A 21,345-nucleotide genomic window follows, 5' to 3' on the forward strand; every position below is an offset into this window, starting at 1 on the left:
ACCCGGGGGAGGAAACTCATTTCGGGCGCTTGTACCCGTGATCTTGTCCTTTCGGTCATAACCCAAAGCTCATGACCATAGGTGAGGATGGGAACGTAGATCGACTGGTAAATTGAGAGCTTTGCTTTCCGGCTCAGCTCCTTCTTCACCACAACAGATTGATACAGCGTGGTGAATATTTCTTATTAAAAAAAAAAAGAAGACTTTGTCTCAACCAATGCCCTCTGCCATGACAGGCGCAAGCGTGGGCCATTACACCAGCAGCGATCCCTCCAGAAATAATACATACACACAACTCATTTTTCAGATTTTGTTGTCATCATTATCTTATGAAGAATATTACAACTCTACAAACCTTACACAACTCAGCTGCACGCGTGCTGACGAAAACCAGCGTGCGGGAGAACATTACACCAGTTTTAAAGTCACTGCATTGGCTCTCCGTTCGCTTCATGGTCGATTTTAAAGTTCTATTTAATGGCCTTGCACCGTCTTATCTTTTTGACCTGCCTTTACCACATCAACACTAGCGGATCATGAGGTCCTCTAGAACCAAACTTGTATCTTTATCAAATACTAGAACAAAGACTTACGATGAGGCTGCATTGAGCTACTATGGCCCCCACCTTTGGAACAGTCTGCCGGAGAGCCTCAGGACTGCAGACACTGTTGATATTGTTTTAAAAAGGTTAAAGACATATCTATTAAATCAGTTCTTTTATTGATCATGTTAAAGTTACCAAAAGTACCACTGATAGTCACACACATACTAGGTGTGGTGAAATCACTCTCTGCATTTGACCCATCCCCTTGTTCCACCCTCTAGGAGGTGAGGGGAGCAGTGAGCAGCAGCGTTGGCCTCCCTCGGGAATCACTTTTTGGTGATTTAACCCCCAAATCTAACACTTGATGCTGAGTGCCAAGCAGGGAGGTAATGGGTCCCATTTTTATAGTCTTTGGTATGACTCGGCCGGGGTTTGAACTCACGACCTACCGATCTCAGGGCAGACACTAACCAAAAGGCCACTTAACTCGTATGCTTATTTTATTTTTTATTTACATTTTTCATTTGTTATTTTCCATTTGATTTATTGCCAATATAACTACAGTTATTCTCTCTATGTAATGTTTTATTAATGTATTAATGTATTATTTATATTATATTTTTACACATATTTTATAATATGTTTCATACTATGTTTTTTTTAGATGGCCTTAATTTCAGTGTGGACGTATCAAATGTGGCGTTTTTCCTTAATCCTCACTATTGTTTTTGTCAATTGTGCTGTGTGTAAGTGTGTGTGTTTGTGTGTCTGCGTGTGTGCGTGTTTTCATCTCTTCTTTCTTTTTTCCCCCTGTAAAGCACTTTGTGTTGCAATTGCCTGCGCATGAAAAGTGTTATATACATAAAGATTGATTGACTGAATATTATTAGCCATGTTATTTATTATCTAGTAATAAGCTAAAAGTTTTAGCTGCCTAAATGCTTTTTTTTAAATTAAGTACCATATTTTGCAGACTGTAAGGCGCACTTAAAATCCTTTCATTTTCTCAAAAAGCGACAGTGCGCCTACAACCCGGTGCACCTAATTTGTGGAATGATTCTGGTTGTGCTTACTGACCTTGAAGCTAATTTTATTTGGTAAATGGTGTAATGAAAAGTGTGACCAGTAGATGGCAGTCACACATAAGAGGTATACGTGTAGACTGCAAGATGACACCAGTAAACAACACCAAAACTTTAAATGACCCATTAAGAATATAGAACAAAAAAATCTGTCAAAAGGTTTTAGTACGACTTTGGTAAGCTAAGAAGCTGGACCGCTTGATGGACTGTAGGAGCATTGCGGCTACCGCAGTCAAACGTACCCTGCTTCGACATACTAGTATGTGTGTGTAAGGACCGCAAAATGGCACCTATTAGCCGACATATTATGTGACGTGTTTCCCAATATTGTGCAAAACCAACTTTTCTTATCTTTTAGTACCTGCTGATGTGTATTTGGGATCTGCATAAGTCCTAAAAATGTGCGAGCGTCCGCCATTGTAGTCCGTGCCAACGCTATATTCGATAAACTTCTTTTTTTTTCTCTATCTTCTTGTTATGGGGCATTCATCCTCCACTGTTGTCATTTCTAATATAAAGTAGCATAAAGTTCTAACTTATATCTCTCTGTGGAAGCGCTAAAAACTCCTTCGACTCCCGTCCTTGCATGCTACACCGGTACAACAAAGATGACGGGGGGAAGAGGTTGTCAAAGTGAAGCCACGTGAATAAGACGGCCCAAAAAACAGTGCATCCTGAAGCAAAGGTCAGAAAACGACTTAAAGATTGTCTGTAAAACATAATCCATGCAACATTTTCACCAAAGAACCACCATTACATGTTATGTAGCCCACAAGAAAGTGTTTTACATTGAGAGAAAAAAAAATCATAAGATGACCAGTTTTAATGCACCTTATAATCCGGTGCGCCTTTTGTATGAAAATAGACCTGAATAGACAGATGTTACTTTGGCCAAAAATACTAAAAAACACTTGTTAAATAACCTCTTGCTTGTTTTTAATGAACACTTAGGCCTACAATGCTTCTGTATTTTAATGTTGTTCATTATGATGGTACTTGGAGAGTCATTTGTTTTCTCAGGTGGTACTTGGTGGAAAAAGTTTGAGAACCACTGTTTTACGTTATTAACATTCTATGGTTGTCATGTTATTAACGTGTTAATGTTTTGTTAATCATAATTATAACCCAACTATTTTAAATTGGTCTAACTATTGCAGTTTTTATAGTATATTTGATATAATAGCATTATAGCACGAACAATTTGGACTGGTTTAGTAAGCTTTTGACAAGGTGGTGGGGTGTGGGGGCTGTTTTTGAATATTAAAAGGTTATTAACTTAAAAACTATAATGGACAAAAACTGTATGCAGCACAAACGAATGGAACGCGTTTGGGGTGATTTGGACTAGGAGGAGTTTGGGGGTGCTGAATTACGTCACTAGTCAGACAATGTATTTTAAAATAACTGATAAACCGTAAAGGCACAAGCGAGAATGTTTACAGCACAAATGTAACGTAAATGACTGAGACAAGTTTGGGGAGATTTGGACAAGATGGGGTTGGGGTTGGGGCAACTATAGGTAAATAATTTGGACACTTCAACACCTTTTTGATACAATATAATCTTATCATATTGTAACAGTCTCCAGACACCATGCTTACTACTTTGTGAATAGTATGAGGATGACATCACATGATGCTTTGGGTCATTTGCACCATTTATTAGTAACTGAAAAAATGAAAACCAAACCCTCTTTTTAAGCTTAGATCCATCAAAAAGTACAGGCTGTTATTATGTTATTGGACGGCGTGGCGCAGTGGAAGAGTGGCCGTGCGCGACCCGAGGGTCCCTGGTTCAATCCCCACCTAGCACCAACCTCGTCATGTCCGTTGTGTCCTGAGCAAGACACTTCACCCTTGCTCCTGATGGGTGCTGGTAGCGCCTTGCATGGCAGCTCCCTCCATCAGTGTGTGAATGTGTGTGTGAATGGGTAAATGTGGAAGTAGTGTCAAAGCGCTTTGAGTACCTTGAAGGTAGAAAAGCGCTATACAAGTACAACCCATTTATCATTTATGTACAATAATAACAATAACAAACATCAATCATTTTGTAGTACAATCACCACACACACACACACACACACACACACACACACACACACACACACACACACACACACACACACACACACACAACTTACCAACATTCATTTATGCCCCAACCCAGGTGTGTCAAACATACGGCCCGCGAACAGGTTTTATCCGGCCCGCGGGATGAGTTTGCTAAGTATAAAAATGAGCCGAAATTTTTGAATGAAAGAAACGGCTGTTCTAAATGTGTCCACTAGATTTCGTAATAGCAATTATTTGTATCTTTGTAGATGATGCTACATGTAAAAAAGATAAACCACATGATGCTAGTGCACCAGTCGAGGAAAATGAGCAAACTACATCAATTGTCAGGTAGTGTTGGTGACGAACCCTAAGATGCAGATATCGCAGGCTTTGTCCAGGAAAACATGATTTAATTTAACTCTATAACAAGAAACAAACAAAAGGGTACAAACAAAAGGCGGAGAACAAACTAGGCTCTGAACAAAAACTAGCTCAAAGGCTAACTGTGGACAAGAAACAAAAACACTTACTGTGACACGAAGAAACTATGACATGAGCAGAGTAGACGCAGCTACAACGATAAGTATTAATGACATTGACCATCATTAGCGACAATACTCCAGCACAGACTGGATGGCAAGGGAGGTTTAAATAGTAGCTGGCTGATTGACACCAGGTGGGCCAGGTGCCAATCAGTCGCAGCTGAGGGGAAGCAGCGCTCAGGGAGACAAGCAGGAAACAAACAAAATTAAAGTGCTGACAGGAAATAAAGACAAACAGAGGAAAAACTCAAAACATAACTAAACTGTCAGTGACCAACCTGACATAAATAACATTTTTATCTTGATAGATCAAAAATGAACACCAATGAGTTGATTGATGAACATTATCACATCATTTATTCAGAAAGTATAAATAACGACAAATAAAGATAGAATACTATTAACCGCAACATGTAAGTGTAAAAAAACAACAACAACATTATGATTTGTACATTTTCACAATATGTTTGTTCTATTTTTAAACAAAGAAAACAATCTGAAGTTGTATTTATTTTTAAGTTATCGTGCCGTGATTTTACCAGTCCGGCCCACTTGGGAGTACATTTTTCTCCATGTGGCCCCCGATCTAAAATGAGTTTGACACCCCTGCCCTAGCCATTACGTACACACACATTTATATCTCTGTTGTTCAATCCAAGTCATTTTAGTCCCTCTGTAATCACAAGCCTATCTAGTGTAAACCACTTTCCTCTCCATCGTAGGAGGTGTTGCCCAGCTCCTTTATCTTGCTCTCCCTTCATTTCGGCCCCTCCTTCCTTCTTGTCCTTCCTTTCATTCACTACTGAGCTTGTTCCTCCATCATGTTAAGCATCGGTAGCACAATGCCAACCGGCTATAGAGCTCTGAGTGCAAGGATTAGTGGTATCTGATAGGCTAGACATGGCATAGGATCACTGGCACACATCTACACACAAACTTGGAACACACACACAAACACACACACACAAACACACACACACAGGTGAGCAGTATATCTACGCCACACTTTGCTACTTTTAAAGTCAGTCTTCTCCCTCTGATTTGTTTCTTATCTCCTGTGTGATTGGACTTGGAAGTATTTGGGCAAACCTCCTGCCAGCTAGTGGATATCATGTTACAGCAGGAGATTATCCTTCTCAGCCACAGACTGAAAATGAATCTATTATTAAGAAATGAATAGTATAGTAATTTGTGCAACAGAGCTGAATTACTGTTGCGCAGAACTGAGCGTAGATTGCATGAGAAATCTGATATCAAGTTAATATTCTTAACACTTTACCTCCACACCGACATGCATGCAGGCACACACACAGCTTGCATAGTGCCTTAACAGCTGAGCGCACAGAGAGACACAAGTTAATGTATTCCTTCATCCATTATTAAGAGAAGGTAATGTAATGACCTTAAAAGCCCGAGAGTAGTTCCTGGAAATCCACATTTCAATTATTAGCCAATTAAAGCCCAGAAGCAGTAACAAGATGCCATTTTTAGCAGCGGAACTTAAGCAGCAATACAATGGAAATTGCTTATGCACGAAATGCCTGCTGGACATAGGCGGCTGTCGACTTAGCCAAAATCGAAATTGAAACTAATCATTGCTCACATACTTGTGATAAAAGGACAACAAGCGGTAAGAATGGATTTTTAATTTTGGTTCTTCTGTTTTCATATGATATTGTAATGAGGGGAGCATTGCGTGTGGTTCTAATGTGTGGTTTAGGGGTTGGGCTATAGGGCGCAACTACATCAAGAGCAATGAAGAGATGCTGAGCCACGTTAGAACATGTAGAATACTGTAAGTATATACTGTTGTTCTGCTGATACCAATAAAAGGCTTATTTGTGCACCGTCATCCTGACTCATTGTCATTCCTCTGACGTTTCAATATTGTGCTCTCTTTTCTTTTCTATATATATATATATATATATATATATATATATATATATATATATATATGTATGTATGTATGAAAAAAAAAATATATATATATATATGTGTGTATGTATGTATGTATTTATGTATGTATATACAAACGTTGTATGTATGTATGTATTTATATATATATATATATATATATATATATATATATATATATATATATATATATATATATATATATATATATATATATACACAATACAGGCCAAAAGTTAGGACACACCATCTCATTTCAATGCGTTTTCTTTATTTTCAAGACTATTTACTGTGTAGATCAGGGGTAGGGAACCTATGGCTCTAGAACCAGATGTGGCTCTTTTGATGACTGCATCTGGCTCTCAGATAAATCTTAGCTGACATTACTTAACAGGATAAGTACTGAATAATTCCGCTGGTAATCACAGTGTTAAAAATAACGTTCAAAATATAAAACATTCTCATGCAATTTAATCCATCCCTCCGTTTTCTACCGCACCTGTTCACGAAGTCGCATTAATGGTAAGAAGTATTTTATTTATTATTGGTTAGCTTCAGAATAACAATGTTGTTAAAAAGAATGAGAGACTTATTATACTCTAAAAATTTGGTCTTACTTAAAAATGCACGCATTTAGTTGTATTCAGTGTTAAAAAAAATATTATATGGCTCTCACGGAAATGCATTTTAAAATATTTGGCTTCCATGGCTCTCTCAGCCAAAATGGTTCCCGACCCCTAGTGTAGATTGTCACTGCAGGCATCAAAACTATGACACCTGTGAAGTGAAATCCATTTCAGGTGACTACCTCTTGAAGCTCATCAAGAGAATGCCAAGAGTGTGCAAAAAGGTAATCAGAGCAAAGGGTGGCTATTTTGAAGAAACTAGAATATAAAACATATTTTTCAGTTATTATACCTTTTTTTTTGTTAAGTACATACAGTAACTCCACATGTGTTCATTCATAGTTGTGATGCCTTCAATGATAGTCAGATAGTCATGAAAATAAAGACAACACATTTAATGAGAAGGTGTGTCCAAACTTTTGGCCTGTACTGCACACACACATATATATATATATATATATATATATATATATATATATATATATATATATATATATATATACACTATTTTATTAAACAATTAACATTCATTAACACAATGAACACACACAAAAGTAATGCAAATTGGTACTGCTTAGTACCAACATTCAACTCTTTTTTCTAGCAGCTAACAGGAAAAAAAACAAAAATGTTCTTGAGTCCAGGTTGATACTGTGCTTATATTTAGAAGCTTATTTTGCTGTAGTTCAAAGTGTTAATACAGTTTCTCACAAACATTTTGTGAGAACTTGTTTCAGTCCGAAAATAACAATAGTGTACACTGTCACGGAAGATTATTCATATTATATTTGATGCACACATTCACGTTTGCACTGGTGATAGCATCAACTGGAGCTCTCTTTCTTCAGGACTAATCGGGAAGAAACGTCCGATAATCCTCCAATGGCTAACCCCCTGAAGGAAGTGATTTGTTTGGTTGATGCTGAGGAAGAAATAAATCAAGGGGATAAGTAGGAGGAGTCATAAAATAAAGATGCATGGGACATGCTGAAAAATGGTTATCGACAAAATAATAAATACAAAGCAATGAACAGACAACAGACGGTTGAACACACAGTTCTGAGACATGTCCAATATTTACCCAGGCATACACGATCGTAGTGTGTGTGTGTGTGTGTGTGTGTGTGTGTGTGTGTGTGTGTGTGTGTGTGTGTGGGGCCTGGGATTTCTGTTTTAAGTGGGTCAAAATGGGGCTAGCCTCGTACTACTGTTTACACTCATGTTCTTACATCATCGCTGTCAACTGTAAGGACAGAGAGAGAGAGAGAGAGAGAGAGAGAGAGAGAGACAGACAGAGAGAGAGAGTACTGGAAAACAAAAGGGACACCACAGCTGCACAGAGAGAAGGTGAACAAGAAGAGAAAAGCGTTGATTAAAAGAGGAAAAAAAAGTCTGGAAAAAACATCAGAGGCAAATGAAGGAGCGCTGCGAGTGCATCCTTTCATTTCAGTTTTTTTCACCCTCCACTCCATTGTCTCAAAATCCCATTTCCCGGCTAATTTAGAAGCTTCTAAAATACACTCGGCTCCATACCTTAAGCCTAAGGCCACGGCTAATCCTGTCTCCACACGCACACATTTGTGCACGCATGCACGGAGACGCGCTCATTCATCCTCCGCGCTTTTCAAAAGACTTCATCTTGGCATAGTGGAAACGAATGACGGATATTGAAAAGCAAGCGTTTGAAGTACATGAGGAAACGCAGAGGAATCAAACTGTGAGTTAAATGCTATTAGACAGCTGTGTGGAGAGCCAGTGTAATATTAGATTTGATTGAATAGATGACTGCTGAACGTGGTGTAATATATAGAGCCGGAGAGGCTTTATGCCGACGTAAATCAATATTGCAGCACCGTGTTAATCTCAGCTACAGGAAGAGGGTGAGTGAGACGTTCATGAATGTGTTTGGAGTGTGAGGTGTGATGTTGGATTTTGTTAATTCCAGTATTAAAAATAGAAATATTTCTTACACAAGGTCAAAAGTCTTACAGCCAAATCTACTAAAATCCAAATACCAGGCGCTAAACAGCGTGTGCAAACTATAAAATAGCATGTACTATTAGTGGGCGTGTTGCGTGCGATCGACTAACATTGCTATTCATAACGGTGCAGACTTCCTTAGGCCCCTTCTACACTAAGCCGGATAAGGTTATCCAGGGTAAATCCCACCTAACCTTATCGATGTCCACACACACAATGCCACCGTTTAAAACCCCCTTCCCCCTCCGTCCTTCCAGCGCAACGCGACCTAGTGCGAAGAAAATGCTTGCGTCATAGTCTCCTCTGACCTGGAAGTGTATCCTTACCCTGTGTTTCAATGTAGACTATTGCCACATTTCCTTTAACAGTAAACCTTGCTTGCCTCACCATCAGCAGCTGTTGGACTGGCCATATTGTAATGAATCACACCTGAGCCATCATACATTAATCATATCTTTAATGGACGTGTGAAAGTAAACAATGTGATGAATAACATTTTACAATCACCAACAACAGGACATTGTGCTTGTAGGCTGAAATTCGACCACTTCATGGCTTAACAATAGTTATGAAGTACAAAACTAGACGTTGAGTAATCGCTCGACATACATCGCAGACAATAACTGATAGTCTGCTTTGCCAGTCCAGATGCATTCACTATTTTTCGTAGTCTTCCCTTGTCCACGGGGGCCCGCATTGTCATCTCTCCTTCGACAACTGGACAAAGTTTTTCACGAAGTAGAATCACAGCTGACCTGGACATTCGAAAGTTCTCTTGCCGTTCCTCTGACACAACACACTCGCTGACAAACATATCCCACCAGGCTGCTGTTCTTCCAGGCCTTATCCAACCCCGTCGCTCAACATTGCTATGCTGAGATGTGTTGTATCCCAAATAGCTGCAATCGCCCATTTCCTTCTCTTAAGGTATTGATGTGTGATTTCCAAAAGCGTCTGTACATGTACAAGAAGGAGAAACACGGGCATGTCTGGATGACTCGCCTCCATCTTTCTAGTGGTTGCTGCCGAGTTACCGAACGGGTTGTTATGAAGCTGGCTGTGGCACGTTTGTTCTGATGTCACTTCCTGTGTGGGGCGCAGTCTTTCTGGCGTCACTTCTTCTCCGAACTCAGTTTGTAAACGATCAATGAGTCCATACAAAGCTGAGAGCCGGAGATTCAAGAAATAGATGGGCATTTACCCCTGTAAAAATTTGTCCGAGGAGGGGAACCTTAAACAGTGATTTAGCGTGGCTGAAACGGGGCTTAGTCTAAATAATTATTCGTTTAAGGGGTTATCTGGCTTAGTGTAGACATAGCCTTATTTAAATGTTGTTTTTGTGCGTCTCTTTTCCCACGACGACACGCGATCATTTACTGCACATTCATGTTACCATGCTTTTTACCTATGGCGTCTTGCTATGTTTTCAAACAAACAGGAGACATGTACCACCTTTTATGGTCATTAGTATTTAGAAGGAGTCCTTGCATCGACATTGAAAGCCACTTATTTTCTTTTTTCAAGTGCTGAAGGTGCACTCACGAGAGAAAGGCTTCACTTACCCCGTTCAAGATGCAAAAAAGAAAATACAAATTTTTACTTGCTTTTTTTTTTTTTTCATATCAGGGATATGTTAATAAACTGTATATTCTATGTCAGAGGTTTTCAAACTTTTTTCACCAAGTACCACCTCAGAAATACTTACCACTATATGGTCGACATTTAAATACAGTAATAAAGTAGGCCAAAGTATTCTTTAAAAACAAGACAGAGGTTTTATTATACGACTAAATTTTATATTTTTGGCCACTGTAGCATTGCACACATTTTGAACATTAACACTGTGTTTGAATATCGGACAATAAAACACTGCACTTTAATCAAGTGATTATTTGGCGTACCACTAGCTGGAGCCACAGTTTCAGATTCACTGTTCTATGTGAATAGATTAACCCCATTAAAACAAACACTATAGGACACCAAAACCCATCAATTGAAATTGTTTTAATCAGACCTATAGTCTTCCAGCCGCTATACAATTATGAAAGGATGCTCATACCTGTGTGCGATGTGTTTAACCACATCTATAATCTGTAACACCTTTTCTGAATTAGAACAATTTAGCACACTGACGGTACGGTCTGTACGCAAGGCTGTGGATGACATCACCACAGCACATTTGTGCATCTGGAATGACTCCAACGCAAACAAATGTATATTGAAAGACATATTTATATTGAAAGACATATTTTTAGATAGGAGATAGATTATGATAATATATTTTCTAAATAAAACGCCAACAGACGTTAACACATATTAATTGAATTAGTTTTGATTAGCCCTTAGGTAACACAGCAAAGAAAAGTAGAAAATGGATGCATTTTGGCTTAAAAACTAACGATAAAGGCGAAGATATAACACTGAAACGGCTTCAGGAAGAGATGCTTTAATACATGGCTGGCTATCTAGCGGCTAAAGTGCAACCGCAGTCGGAAGTGTTGTAGCGACTTCTAAACCACTAATCCTCGCGTCCATGGCGACAAATAAAGTGAGTTTCTTACAAGTATCATCCCTGCAGGACGAGGAATAGCTAAACATGCTTCACTACACACCGTAGCTCACCTGAATGTTCCTGAATGTAAACAAACGCCACTGGTGGATCTACATCTAACATCCACTGTAATGATACCAAGTACAGAAGCGTATCTGGTCGATACTACTATGATTAGAAAAAGAAGTACTGAAGAAGTACGAGGAGGAAAGAGAGTGATGCCCTCAGCACAGAGCGATGAGAGAGAGGTGAATGGTCAGGGAGTGTTTGGGCCTGTGTGCGTGTGTGTGTGTGTGTGTGTGTGTGTGTGTGTGTGTGTGTGTGTGTGTGTGTGTGTGTGTGTGTGTGTGTGTTGTGTGTGTGTGTGTGTGTGTGTTTTGTCTCGTCTTGTCTTGTCTCATAGTAACAGTGGTGCTATTGTATTGTTAGTGTACAGGAGCTTTTCTTGTTTTTGTTTGTATAGTATTGTTCTTGTATTATATTGTTTATGTTAAATGTGGAATGAGTGAGAGGGGCTGGGATATTATAAGCATCTGCTTCATCCAACCCCTTTTCAAGCCTTGCATAAATGTCTCTGCCAAAATGTAAAAAAAAAAAAGTGTGTTGTTGTCCTGTGCAGGTTTGAAATAAATACTTTGATTCAATTCAAATTACATCGATATTTTTTAGCATCACAAAATCTTTTTTCATTTAAAAAAATATATATATTATGTTTATAAACTCAGGAAATACGTCCCTGGACACATGAAGACTTTGAATATGACCAATGTATGATCTTGTTGTAACGACTTGGTCGCATAATGATGCGGGTGTGGTTCTCCCAAGGATGCAGACAGCTTCGGACACAGCTTGCAGGTAGGAATATGATTTATTTAACATATAAATCATACGATGAATAAACAAAAGACGTGCAAATAGCCAAAAGGCAAAAACAAAAAGACTAGCGTGGGAGCTAGCAGGCAAAATGGCATAGCGTGAAAAGCTAGCGGGAATCAAAGTTGTCGTCATCAGTTGTGTAAGAACAAACTACGAAGCCAGACAGAGTGAGGCCAAAGCAAAGACTAAATAGCCCTCTGATTAGCGCCCGGGCAACAGGTGCGCGTCCCGAACACTAACCAGAGGCAGGTGCACACAATCTGCCGTCATGGCAACAGAAACAAACTAAACTCAAGGTGCTGAAAACACGTGACACAACATAAACAAACTCTGATCCGGGCAGCGGATCGTAACAGTACCCCCCCCTTAAAGGACAGATTCCAGATGTCCCTTGACACTAAATAAAACTAGAACCCAACAAACAATAAACAGTTCGAGAGTCAAGGGAGGGTGGAGGGAGGATTTGGTGGTGGGTCGCCAGGCCACGTGGCCCCGAATCCACCGGGGAAGAGTCAGGTGGCGGCGGCGAGTGGAACGCCGCTGCCGCAGGCGAGGCGGGCGACCACGGAAAGGCCACCTTCGTGGCTGCCGAGAAGGTGGGCGTGAGTGGCGCCAGAAGTTCAACAGCCGCAGAGTTCTAAGTCTATGTCTCGGGTGTCGCTGCTGTTTGCGCCACAGGCGTCCATACACACACCTCAGAGAGCGCCGCTTGCGCAGCCAGACCACTCGAGGTCGCTGAGACGACGATGAGGGGAGAGCAGACGTCGCCGTGGAGGCAGGAGGAGCCGACGTCGCCGTGGAGGCAGGAGGAGCCGACGTCGCCGTGGAGGCAGGAGGAGACGTCGTCGCCGTGGAGGCAGGAGGAGACGTCGTCGCCGTGGAGGCAGGAGGAGCCGACGTCGTCGCCGTGGAGGCAGGAGGAGACGTCGTCGCCGTGGAGGCAGGAGGAGACGTCGTCGCCGTGGAGGCAGGTGCAGGTTCTGGTACCAGCCGTGGAGCAGGTGCAGGTTCTGGTACCAGCCGTGGAGCAGGTGCAGGTTCTGGTACCAGCCGTGGAGCAGGTGCAGGTTCTGGTACCAGCCGTGGAGCAGGTGCAGGTTCTGGTACCAGCCGTGGAGCCGGCGCTGGTGTGGGTACCAGCCGTGGAGCCGGCGCTGGTGTGGGTACCAGCCGTGGAGCCGGCGCTGGTGTGGGAACCAGCCTTGGAGCCGGGACAGGGGTTGGTCTTGGAGTCGGTGCTGGTGTGAGAACCAGCCTTGGAGCCGGCGCTGGTGTGAGAACCAGCCTTGGAGCCGGCGCTGGTGTGGGAACCAGCCTTGGAGCCGGCGCTGGTGTGGGAACCAGCCTTGGAGCCGGCGCTGGTGTGGGAACCAGCCTTGGAGCCGGCGATGGTGTGGGTACAGGAGACGAAGCTTGGTGTGTCAGCCGAGGTGCAGGAACAGGTGCTAGCCGAGGTGCAGCTGGAGGTGGCCTAGCTGGCGGTTGTGGCTTAGCAGGCCAAAGGACTGTTGGCGGTGGCCGTGCAGGAGGTTGCGGCTTAGCACGCCGAAAGACTGGTGGCGGTGGCCTTGCAGGAGGTTGCGGTTTAGCACGCCGAAAGACTGGTGGCGGTGGCCGTGCAGGGGGTTGCGGCTTAGCACGTCGAAAGACTGGTGGCGGTGGCCGTGCAGGAGGTTGCCGCTTAGCACGCCGAAGTTGTGCCACCGCACTAGCACAGTTCCCAGTACTAGCCCCCCCCTCAAGACGCGGATACCAGACGCGCTCTTTGCGGTTTGGAACCGTCTTCAAGGGTGGGTGGGGGGAGGTATGGAGGGGGGTATACTCTTCTTTAAATTGTCCAAATTGACTATTATTACTCCTCACTTGAGATTGGGTGGGAGCACAGGGGGAAAAAATATGTGCAGTGGGCGGAGCAATAGTCACTGGAGGTGGAGTTTGAAAATCAGAATGTGACTGACTAGATTTACACTTAGCAAAAATGTCCTGATAATGTTTTATCTTAGAATGAAAATTATTTGGCATTGGCTGACAGAAAGAAGCAGATGGAAAAAAAAAATCTTGCTCAATGACGTCATCGGGAGTGGGCGGAGTTACCTCTTCGGGGGGCGCCAATGAAATGACGTCATTGTTGGAAATGTCCATGTGACTGACAGCCCAATCGGAGAAGTGTTTGGCGAAGTGGTCGATTGGGTTGCCAAACGTCTGAGCTTGTAGCTTGCTTCGGTCCGAGGGAGGAGTTTGCAGGAGCGGCGCGTCTTGGCGGCGAGGGAAAGACCTTCTGGCCGGCTTCCGTCTTTGACGGCGCGCACCGTACTGCGGGGGTGTGGCGATGTCCTCGGGCCAAACGGAGTGGATTGGGACCAGCTTTCCGTTGGGACCCCATATCAGGTCCTGGCGCTCCGAGGGGGAATAGCGAAGAGTTTCCGCTTCCATTGCTCGCAACACCTCCCACGTACCTTCGTCAAACTCCTCAATGGCTGCTGCGGGAGAATTGTTATTTGCTGGCTTCGTACTGTAACGACTTGGTCGCATAATGATGCGGGTGTGGTTCTCCCAAGGATGCAGACAGCTTCGGACACAGCTTGCAGGTAGGAATATGATTTATTTAACATATAAATCATACGATGAATAAACAAAAGACGTGCAAATAGCCAAAAGGCAAAAACAAAAAGACTAGCGTGGGAGCTAGCAGGCAAAATGGCATAGCGTGAAAAGCTAGCGGGAATCAAAGTTGTCGTCATCAGTTGTGTAAGAACAAACTACGAAGCCAGACAGAGTGAGGCCAAAGCAAAGACTAAATAGCCCTCTGATTAGCGCCCGGGCAACAGGTGCGCGTCCCGAACACTAACCAGAGGCAGGTGCACACAATCTGCCGTCATGGCAACAGAAACAAACTAAACTCAAGGTGCTGAAAACACGTGACACAACATAAACAAACTCTGATCCGGGCAGCGGATCGTAACACTTGTAACTACTTGGTATCGGATTGATACCCAAATTTGTGGTATCATCCAAAATTAATGTAAAGTATCATACAACAGAAGATATGTGATTACTACATTTTAACAGAAGTGTAGACAGAACATGTTAAAACAGAAAATAACCAGATATTAACAGTAAATGAACAAGTAAATTATTTATTCATTTTCTACCACTTGTCCTTAATAATGTAGACAAAATAATAGAATGGAAAATGACAAAATATGTTACTGCATACGTCAGCAGACTAATTAGGAGCCTTTGTTTACTTACTTACTAATACAAGAAACGTTGTCTCGGATGTTCACTATTTTATTTAAGGACAATCTTGCAATAAGAAGCATATGTTTAATGTACCATAAGATTTTTTTGTTCAAATAAAGCCAATAATGCAATTTTTTGTGGTCCCCTTTATTTAAAAAAGTATCAAAAAGTACCGAAAAGTATCGAAATACCTTTGGTACCGATACCGGTACCAAAATATTGGTATCGGGACAACACTAGAAGACAGAGATGCAAAATGGATTGCACGCTTTATTCTGCTCACAAGACTCGCAATCTACTTTGCACACGTTTCGTAGTTTGCTCTGCGTGTGCTATCAAGTTTGCACATGTTTTAGTACCCGCAAACCATCAGGCCCGGTGTGTACTTTTAGTGGGCGTGTTCAGCGTAATTTACTAAGACTGCGTATGCAACTGACAACTGGTGCAGAGGTTTTGCTTGCACTAAGTGGCTTTCAACATGGAGACACTCATTTACTGCACATTCATGTTATCATGCTCCCACCCATTGCATTTTGCTATGCTTTGAAACATGCAGCAGACATGTACTACTTTATCTGGGCATTTTAAAAGCAGTCTCTACAGTGCATCTACGTCGGAAGCCATTTTTTTAGCGTGCTAAAGGTGCGTCCTGGGAGATGCTGTGAGCATGCCCTGAAACGTTACGAACGCATGAACATGTATATTAGTAGGCTAGACTATTGTAATGGTCTCCTTGTAGGTCTTCCCAAAAAAACTGTCAGCAGCTACAGCTTGTTCAGAGTTCTAACCAAGACCAAAAAATGTGAGCACATTACACCAATTCTTAAATCCTTACATTGGCTCCCTGTACATCAGAGAATTGATTTCAAAATCCTCCTGCTCACATATAAATCACTACATGGTCTCGGGCCGAAGTATATCACTGATATTCTCCCACTATATAAGCCCTCTAGATCACTAAGATCTTCTGAGACCAATCTGTTAGCGGTTCCCAGAGTTAACTCAAATCAAGGGAGAGCATCATTCAGTCACTATGCAACAAATAGCTGGAATAAACTTCCTGAAGATGTCAGACTTTCCCCAACTCTTTTAAAACTAAACTGAAAACTTTTATGTTCACCTTAGCTTTCAGCTAAATCTTTGAACTTTTAACGTCCGCACTGTTTTTATTTTTATTGTCTGCATTTTAATTTTGCTTTTATTTTCTTTCATTTCACTTTGTTGTCTGTGAAGCACTTTGAGTCTGCCTTGTGTATGAAAAGTGCTATACAAATAAAGTTGCCTTACCTTGCCTTGCCTATACATGTAAAAAAATAATGTCATAAAAAAATGCCAGCACACACCAAAACTCAACAGTTGAATGTGTTTCAATCAGCCCCCACAGATGTCCAGAGGGTGCAAACATTTCAATGTATTTAAAGCGTTATATCAAGTGTTTGTAATAACAGGGTTGTACAATAACGGTGTTAATAACGCTGTTATTTTTACAAGTAAGGAGTAACCTAATGAATTACTTTGAGGTCCGTTACAACGCTGTTAGCATTAGCTTGATGTAACGTGGCATGCGACGTTTGATGTGGTTTTATGTCAACAACAGGACAGCATCATAAGTGCAGCAAGTTCAATGTAGAAAATATATTTTAAAACAACAAGCAGCACCACAATAAAATGAACTTGATATCAAATAGGAAGAGGGACCATCCCACTGCGACACAGCAGACAACATACACACACGTACACAACGGAAATATTGAACAACAAATGATTGAAGTGACAAACTTGCCATCCAAAAAATACACCGTTTGTTGACAAGAAGATATGACAGTTATCGAAGCACGTTCAATCTATTTATAAACCAAAGGTAACACAATCATGTTAAAAGATTCAGAGCCGACAAACTGCCGCTGGTAACGACTGCTAAAGCTAACAAACACAGCTCCTTTGAAACCCCCGATGATGTCACACATCACTAGGCAACAGGGCCCGTCTTTTAAAAGCACACACACACACACACACACACACACACACACACACACACACACACACACACACACACACACACATACACACACCGTGCCCTCATATGAAACGTCTGCGTATGCCAGATATTGTTTAGTGTTTTTCTTTAAGTATTGCATTAATTACTATCCCTGGTAATTCATTCATTCATTAAAGAGAAATTCCGTTATAATTCAATTACTTTTTGGTAAAGTAACGGGAAACTATAATTAATAACTCTTTAAAAGTAATTATCAGAAAACTGGTTATATCCAGCCCACTTAGTTGCACGCTTTGGGCGTTGTTAGCAAATAATATCGATTTAGATAGTCAGTGTTAGCTATCATTGATTGTATATTCTATCATCACAACAATTGTTTGCTTCATAAACTTAGTAATTGTGAAAAATATTGACAATTGTAATACAAACGTGTGCTGTTAAACCACTAATGGTAAAATAAACAAGCCAATGGTGGTTGTGCTATATTTTTTTGCTTTGAAAATGTAACTGTCAGCGAGATGTAAACAGCACTTTTACAGTTTTGTATTGTCGCTAGGACACATTTCCCAATACTTAGGTCACTTTTTCAAAACTCTTCACACAGTGAGCACAACAGAAGTATAAATGGGATAAACTGAGGATCAATTATCATTGCTTTGGCACAAAATGCATTCAATGACTTCATCTTTCAAATGACATGAATTATTTTCTCACTTCGACACAATAACCGCCAAAACCCTGTGTACTTACAAGCCAATTTGCACATGCTTACATACTGTTTTCAAAACTGTTAAACTTAAGTTCAAAACAAACAACTTGAATAAGACAGCAATTTGCTACAATTCTACAGAAATACATGAAATACATTTTAAAGCTTATTTGACCACTATGCACATGATCAAATGTCCCTCCTTAACGCAATGAATGCTGGATGCCTGGACATATCAGCAGAAGATTGCCAGGGATGGATCAGGCATGCCAGAAGATTATTTCCTAGGTATATTGCCCTAGATGACATAAGATGTGATGTGGATGAGAACATGTGGCCAAATGGAGAAGACTGAGTAGACTAGCATTACTATTGCATCTGTATCAGTGGATGGTGTGTATACAAATTCTTCTATTTTGGAATTACACAGTGCAAAAAAAACTAAAAAAATAATAAAAGACATCAAATATATTGAAGCATTCTGCATCATGTCTGATTCATTCCAGTAACATATATTTTGCTCTGAATAATAAACATTGTCAAATGCTACCTGCTCTTAGTGTTTTTTTGGTCATTGTTTTGTGGGTGAAAAAATGTGTTTGTTGTCTGTCAACCTTTGTTAGTGTTCTGGAAGAATGAGTTGATTTGAGACATATATGAAGTGATTTGGTAGCTATAGTGCATTTTCAAAGTGAAATGAACTGATGTGACGAGCTGAAAGTTGGTATGGAGAACTGTGTGAAGAGTTTTTAAAAAGTGACCTAAATATTGGGAAATGTGTCCTAGTGACTGTAAAAAACTGTAAGTCAGCCAACACCTATAAAATGATATTGCTAAATAGACGATATGTCTAAAATGTAAATTTTTGACAATGCATATATGTTGACAGTGCGATCGCCTCATTTCTTCCAGCCATCTGTCAGTTTGCATGTCCTTTCTAGACGTATGGAATAAAGACTGAAAACAACTACCACAGATGAGTTTTAGCCTTGATAAATCACACTGAAGGTTCTAAGTAACTATATTTGCATCTTCTCCTCCCAGTATTGAGGGTGTTTTGACAGTGAGCATATAATTTGCATATTCATTAAGACAGACAGGCTACATGGATTGCTCTCCTTATTTTGCTCACTTAAAGGCCTACTGAAACCCACTACTACCGACCACGCAGTCTGATAGTTTATATATCAATGATGAAATCTTAACATTGCAACACATGCCAATATGGTCGGGTTAGCTTACTAAAGTGCAATTTTAAATTTCGTGCGAAATATCCTGCTGAAAACGTCTCGGTATGATGACGCCTGCGCGTGATGTCACGGATTGTAGAGGACATTTTGGGAGAGCATGGTGGCCAGCTATTAAGTCGTCTGTTTTCATCGCAAAATTCCACAGTATTCTGGACATCTGTGTTGGTGAATCTTTTGCAATTTGTTCAATGAACAATGGAGACAGCAAAGAAGAAAGCTGTAGGTGGGAAACGGTGTATTGCGGCAGGTGTTGTGCCAAATAATGCACCCCCGCCGTAGAATGCACCCCCTGACTGTTGTGCCGGATAACACAGCCGGTGTTTCATTGATTACATTCCCGAAATATGACAGTCAAGCTTTACCATTGGCCTGTGGAGAACTGAGACAACAGAGACTGTTGCCAGGAGGACTTTGAGTTGGATGCGTATACGCGGTACCGTGAGTACGCATGCAGCTGCGGCTTCCAAACATTTGATCGCTTGCCCGTACGTGCGTGCCGCTATGTGCATGTCACGTACGTAACTTTGGGGACTTTGGGGAAATATATGTGCTGTATGAACTTTGGGGAGGTGAACGGTACTTTGGGCTGTGGGATTGAGTGTGTTGTGCAGGTGTTTGAGTTGTATTGGCGGGTTATATGGACGGGAGGGGGGAGGTGTTTGTTATGCGGGATTAATTTGTGGCATATTAAATATAAGCCTGGTTGTGTTGTGGCTAATAGAGTTTATATATGTCTTGTGTTTATTTACTGTTTTAGTCATTCCCAGCTGATTATCAGGTCCCACCCGCCTCTCACAGCATCTTCCCTATCTGAATCGCTCCCACTGCCCTCTAGTCCTTCACTCTCACTTTCCTCATCCATGAATCTTTCATCCTCGCTCAAATTAATGGGGAAATCGTCACTTTCTTGGTCCGAATCGCTCTCGCTGCTGGTGGCCATGATTGTAAACAATGTGCGGATGTGAGGAGCTCCACAACCTGTGACGTCACGCGCATATCGTCTGCTACTTCCGGTACAGGCAAGGCTTTTTTATCAGCGACCAAAAGTTGCGAACTTTATCGTCGATGTTCTCTACTAAATCCTTTCAGCAAAAATATGGCAATATCGCAAAATGATCAAGTATGACACATAGAATGGACCTGCTATCCCCGTTTAAATAAGAAAATCGCATTTCTGTAGGCCTTCAAGAGATGCAATCCTCTGCACACAAGTTTAGTAAATCAGCTTTGCATCTGTTGCAAGTTTGCACATGTTTTAATAGCCGCAAACCTTAAGTAGTACTGGCCCAAAATGTTCTAAAAAAACATCCTCTGGAATTGAATGATATTTAAAGGAGATGTCAGTGGTTTAAAAGGCTTCACTGCCCCCAAAAAATGATCCAAGCATCACGCACACTGCTTCTTTCTTTCTTGACATTTTTCATGTCTCATATCATCTACGAACCGCACTTGGCCTTTTTTTGACTGGATGCACTGCACACATTTGAACTCGACATTCAAGCATGGAATGAGGTAAAATGTTCCCTCCCTTTGTATCTGCTTGATAGCCCGTCTGAAGCAATATCATTCCGATAAAATAAGCCATGACCCAAGCACGACAGCGAGCCACCGATCTTCAAAACAACAAGCAACCGGGGTGAATTTAGTCTTACTTCAAAAGTGAGGAAATAAATGAGATTTCGGCACACTGTGTTATCGTTTTTGTAAATGTATTATGCTTTAAAGATGCTATGTTTACTCTGGCCTGCTGTAAGATAACATATTTCCAGCAGATTCGGCTTTTAAGCTTTGTAATTGAAATACAGTGCAACCTTAAAATTGGCCCCTAAGGGCATTCTGAATGTCTGAGGGATTAACATTTCAAAATCACTTGAAGACCTACAGGTCAAAGTGTTATCATATATGACATAATTCCACTTATTTACATCATCACATGCTTTTAAAGAGAGAATGTTTTATTGTTTTCCATTATTT

General features: G+C 41.2%; 1 protein-coding gene across 3 annotated transcripts in view; it reads right to left on the reverse strand.

The window, feature by feature from the left end:
- The window catches only part of arid1b (AT-rich interactive domain 1B), a 584,854-nt gene that overhangs the window by 346,501 nt on the left and 217,008 nt on the right, over positions 1-21,345 (reverse strand). The window lies entirely within an intron of this gene.

The sequence above is a fragment of the Nerophis lumbriciformis genome, linkage group LG08, assembly GCF_033978685.3.
Source record: "Nerophis lumbriciformis linkage group LG08, RoL_Nlum_v2.1, whole genome shotgun sequence".
NCBI classification, from domain to species: domain Eukaryota; kingdom Metazoa; phylum Chordata; class Actinopteri; order Syngnathiformes; family Syngnathidae; genus Nerophis; species Nerophis lumbriciformis.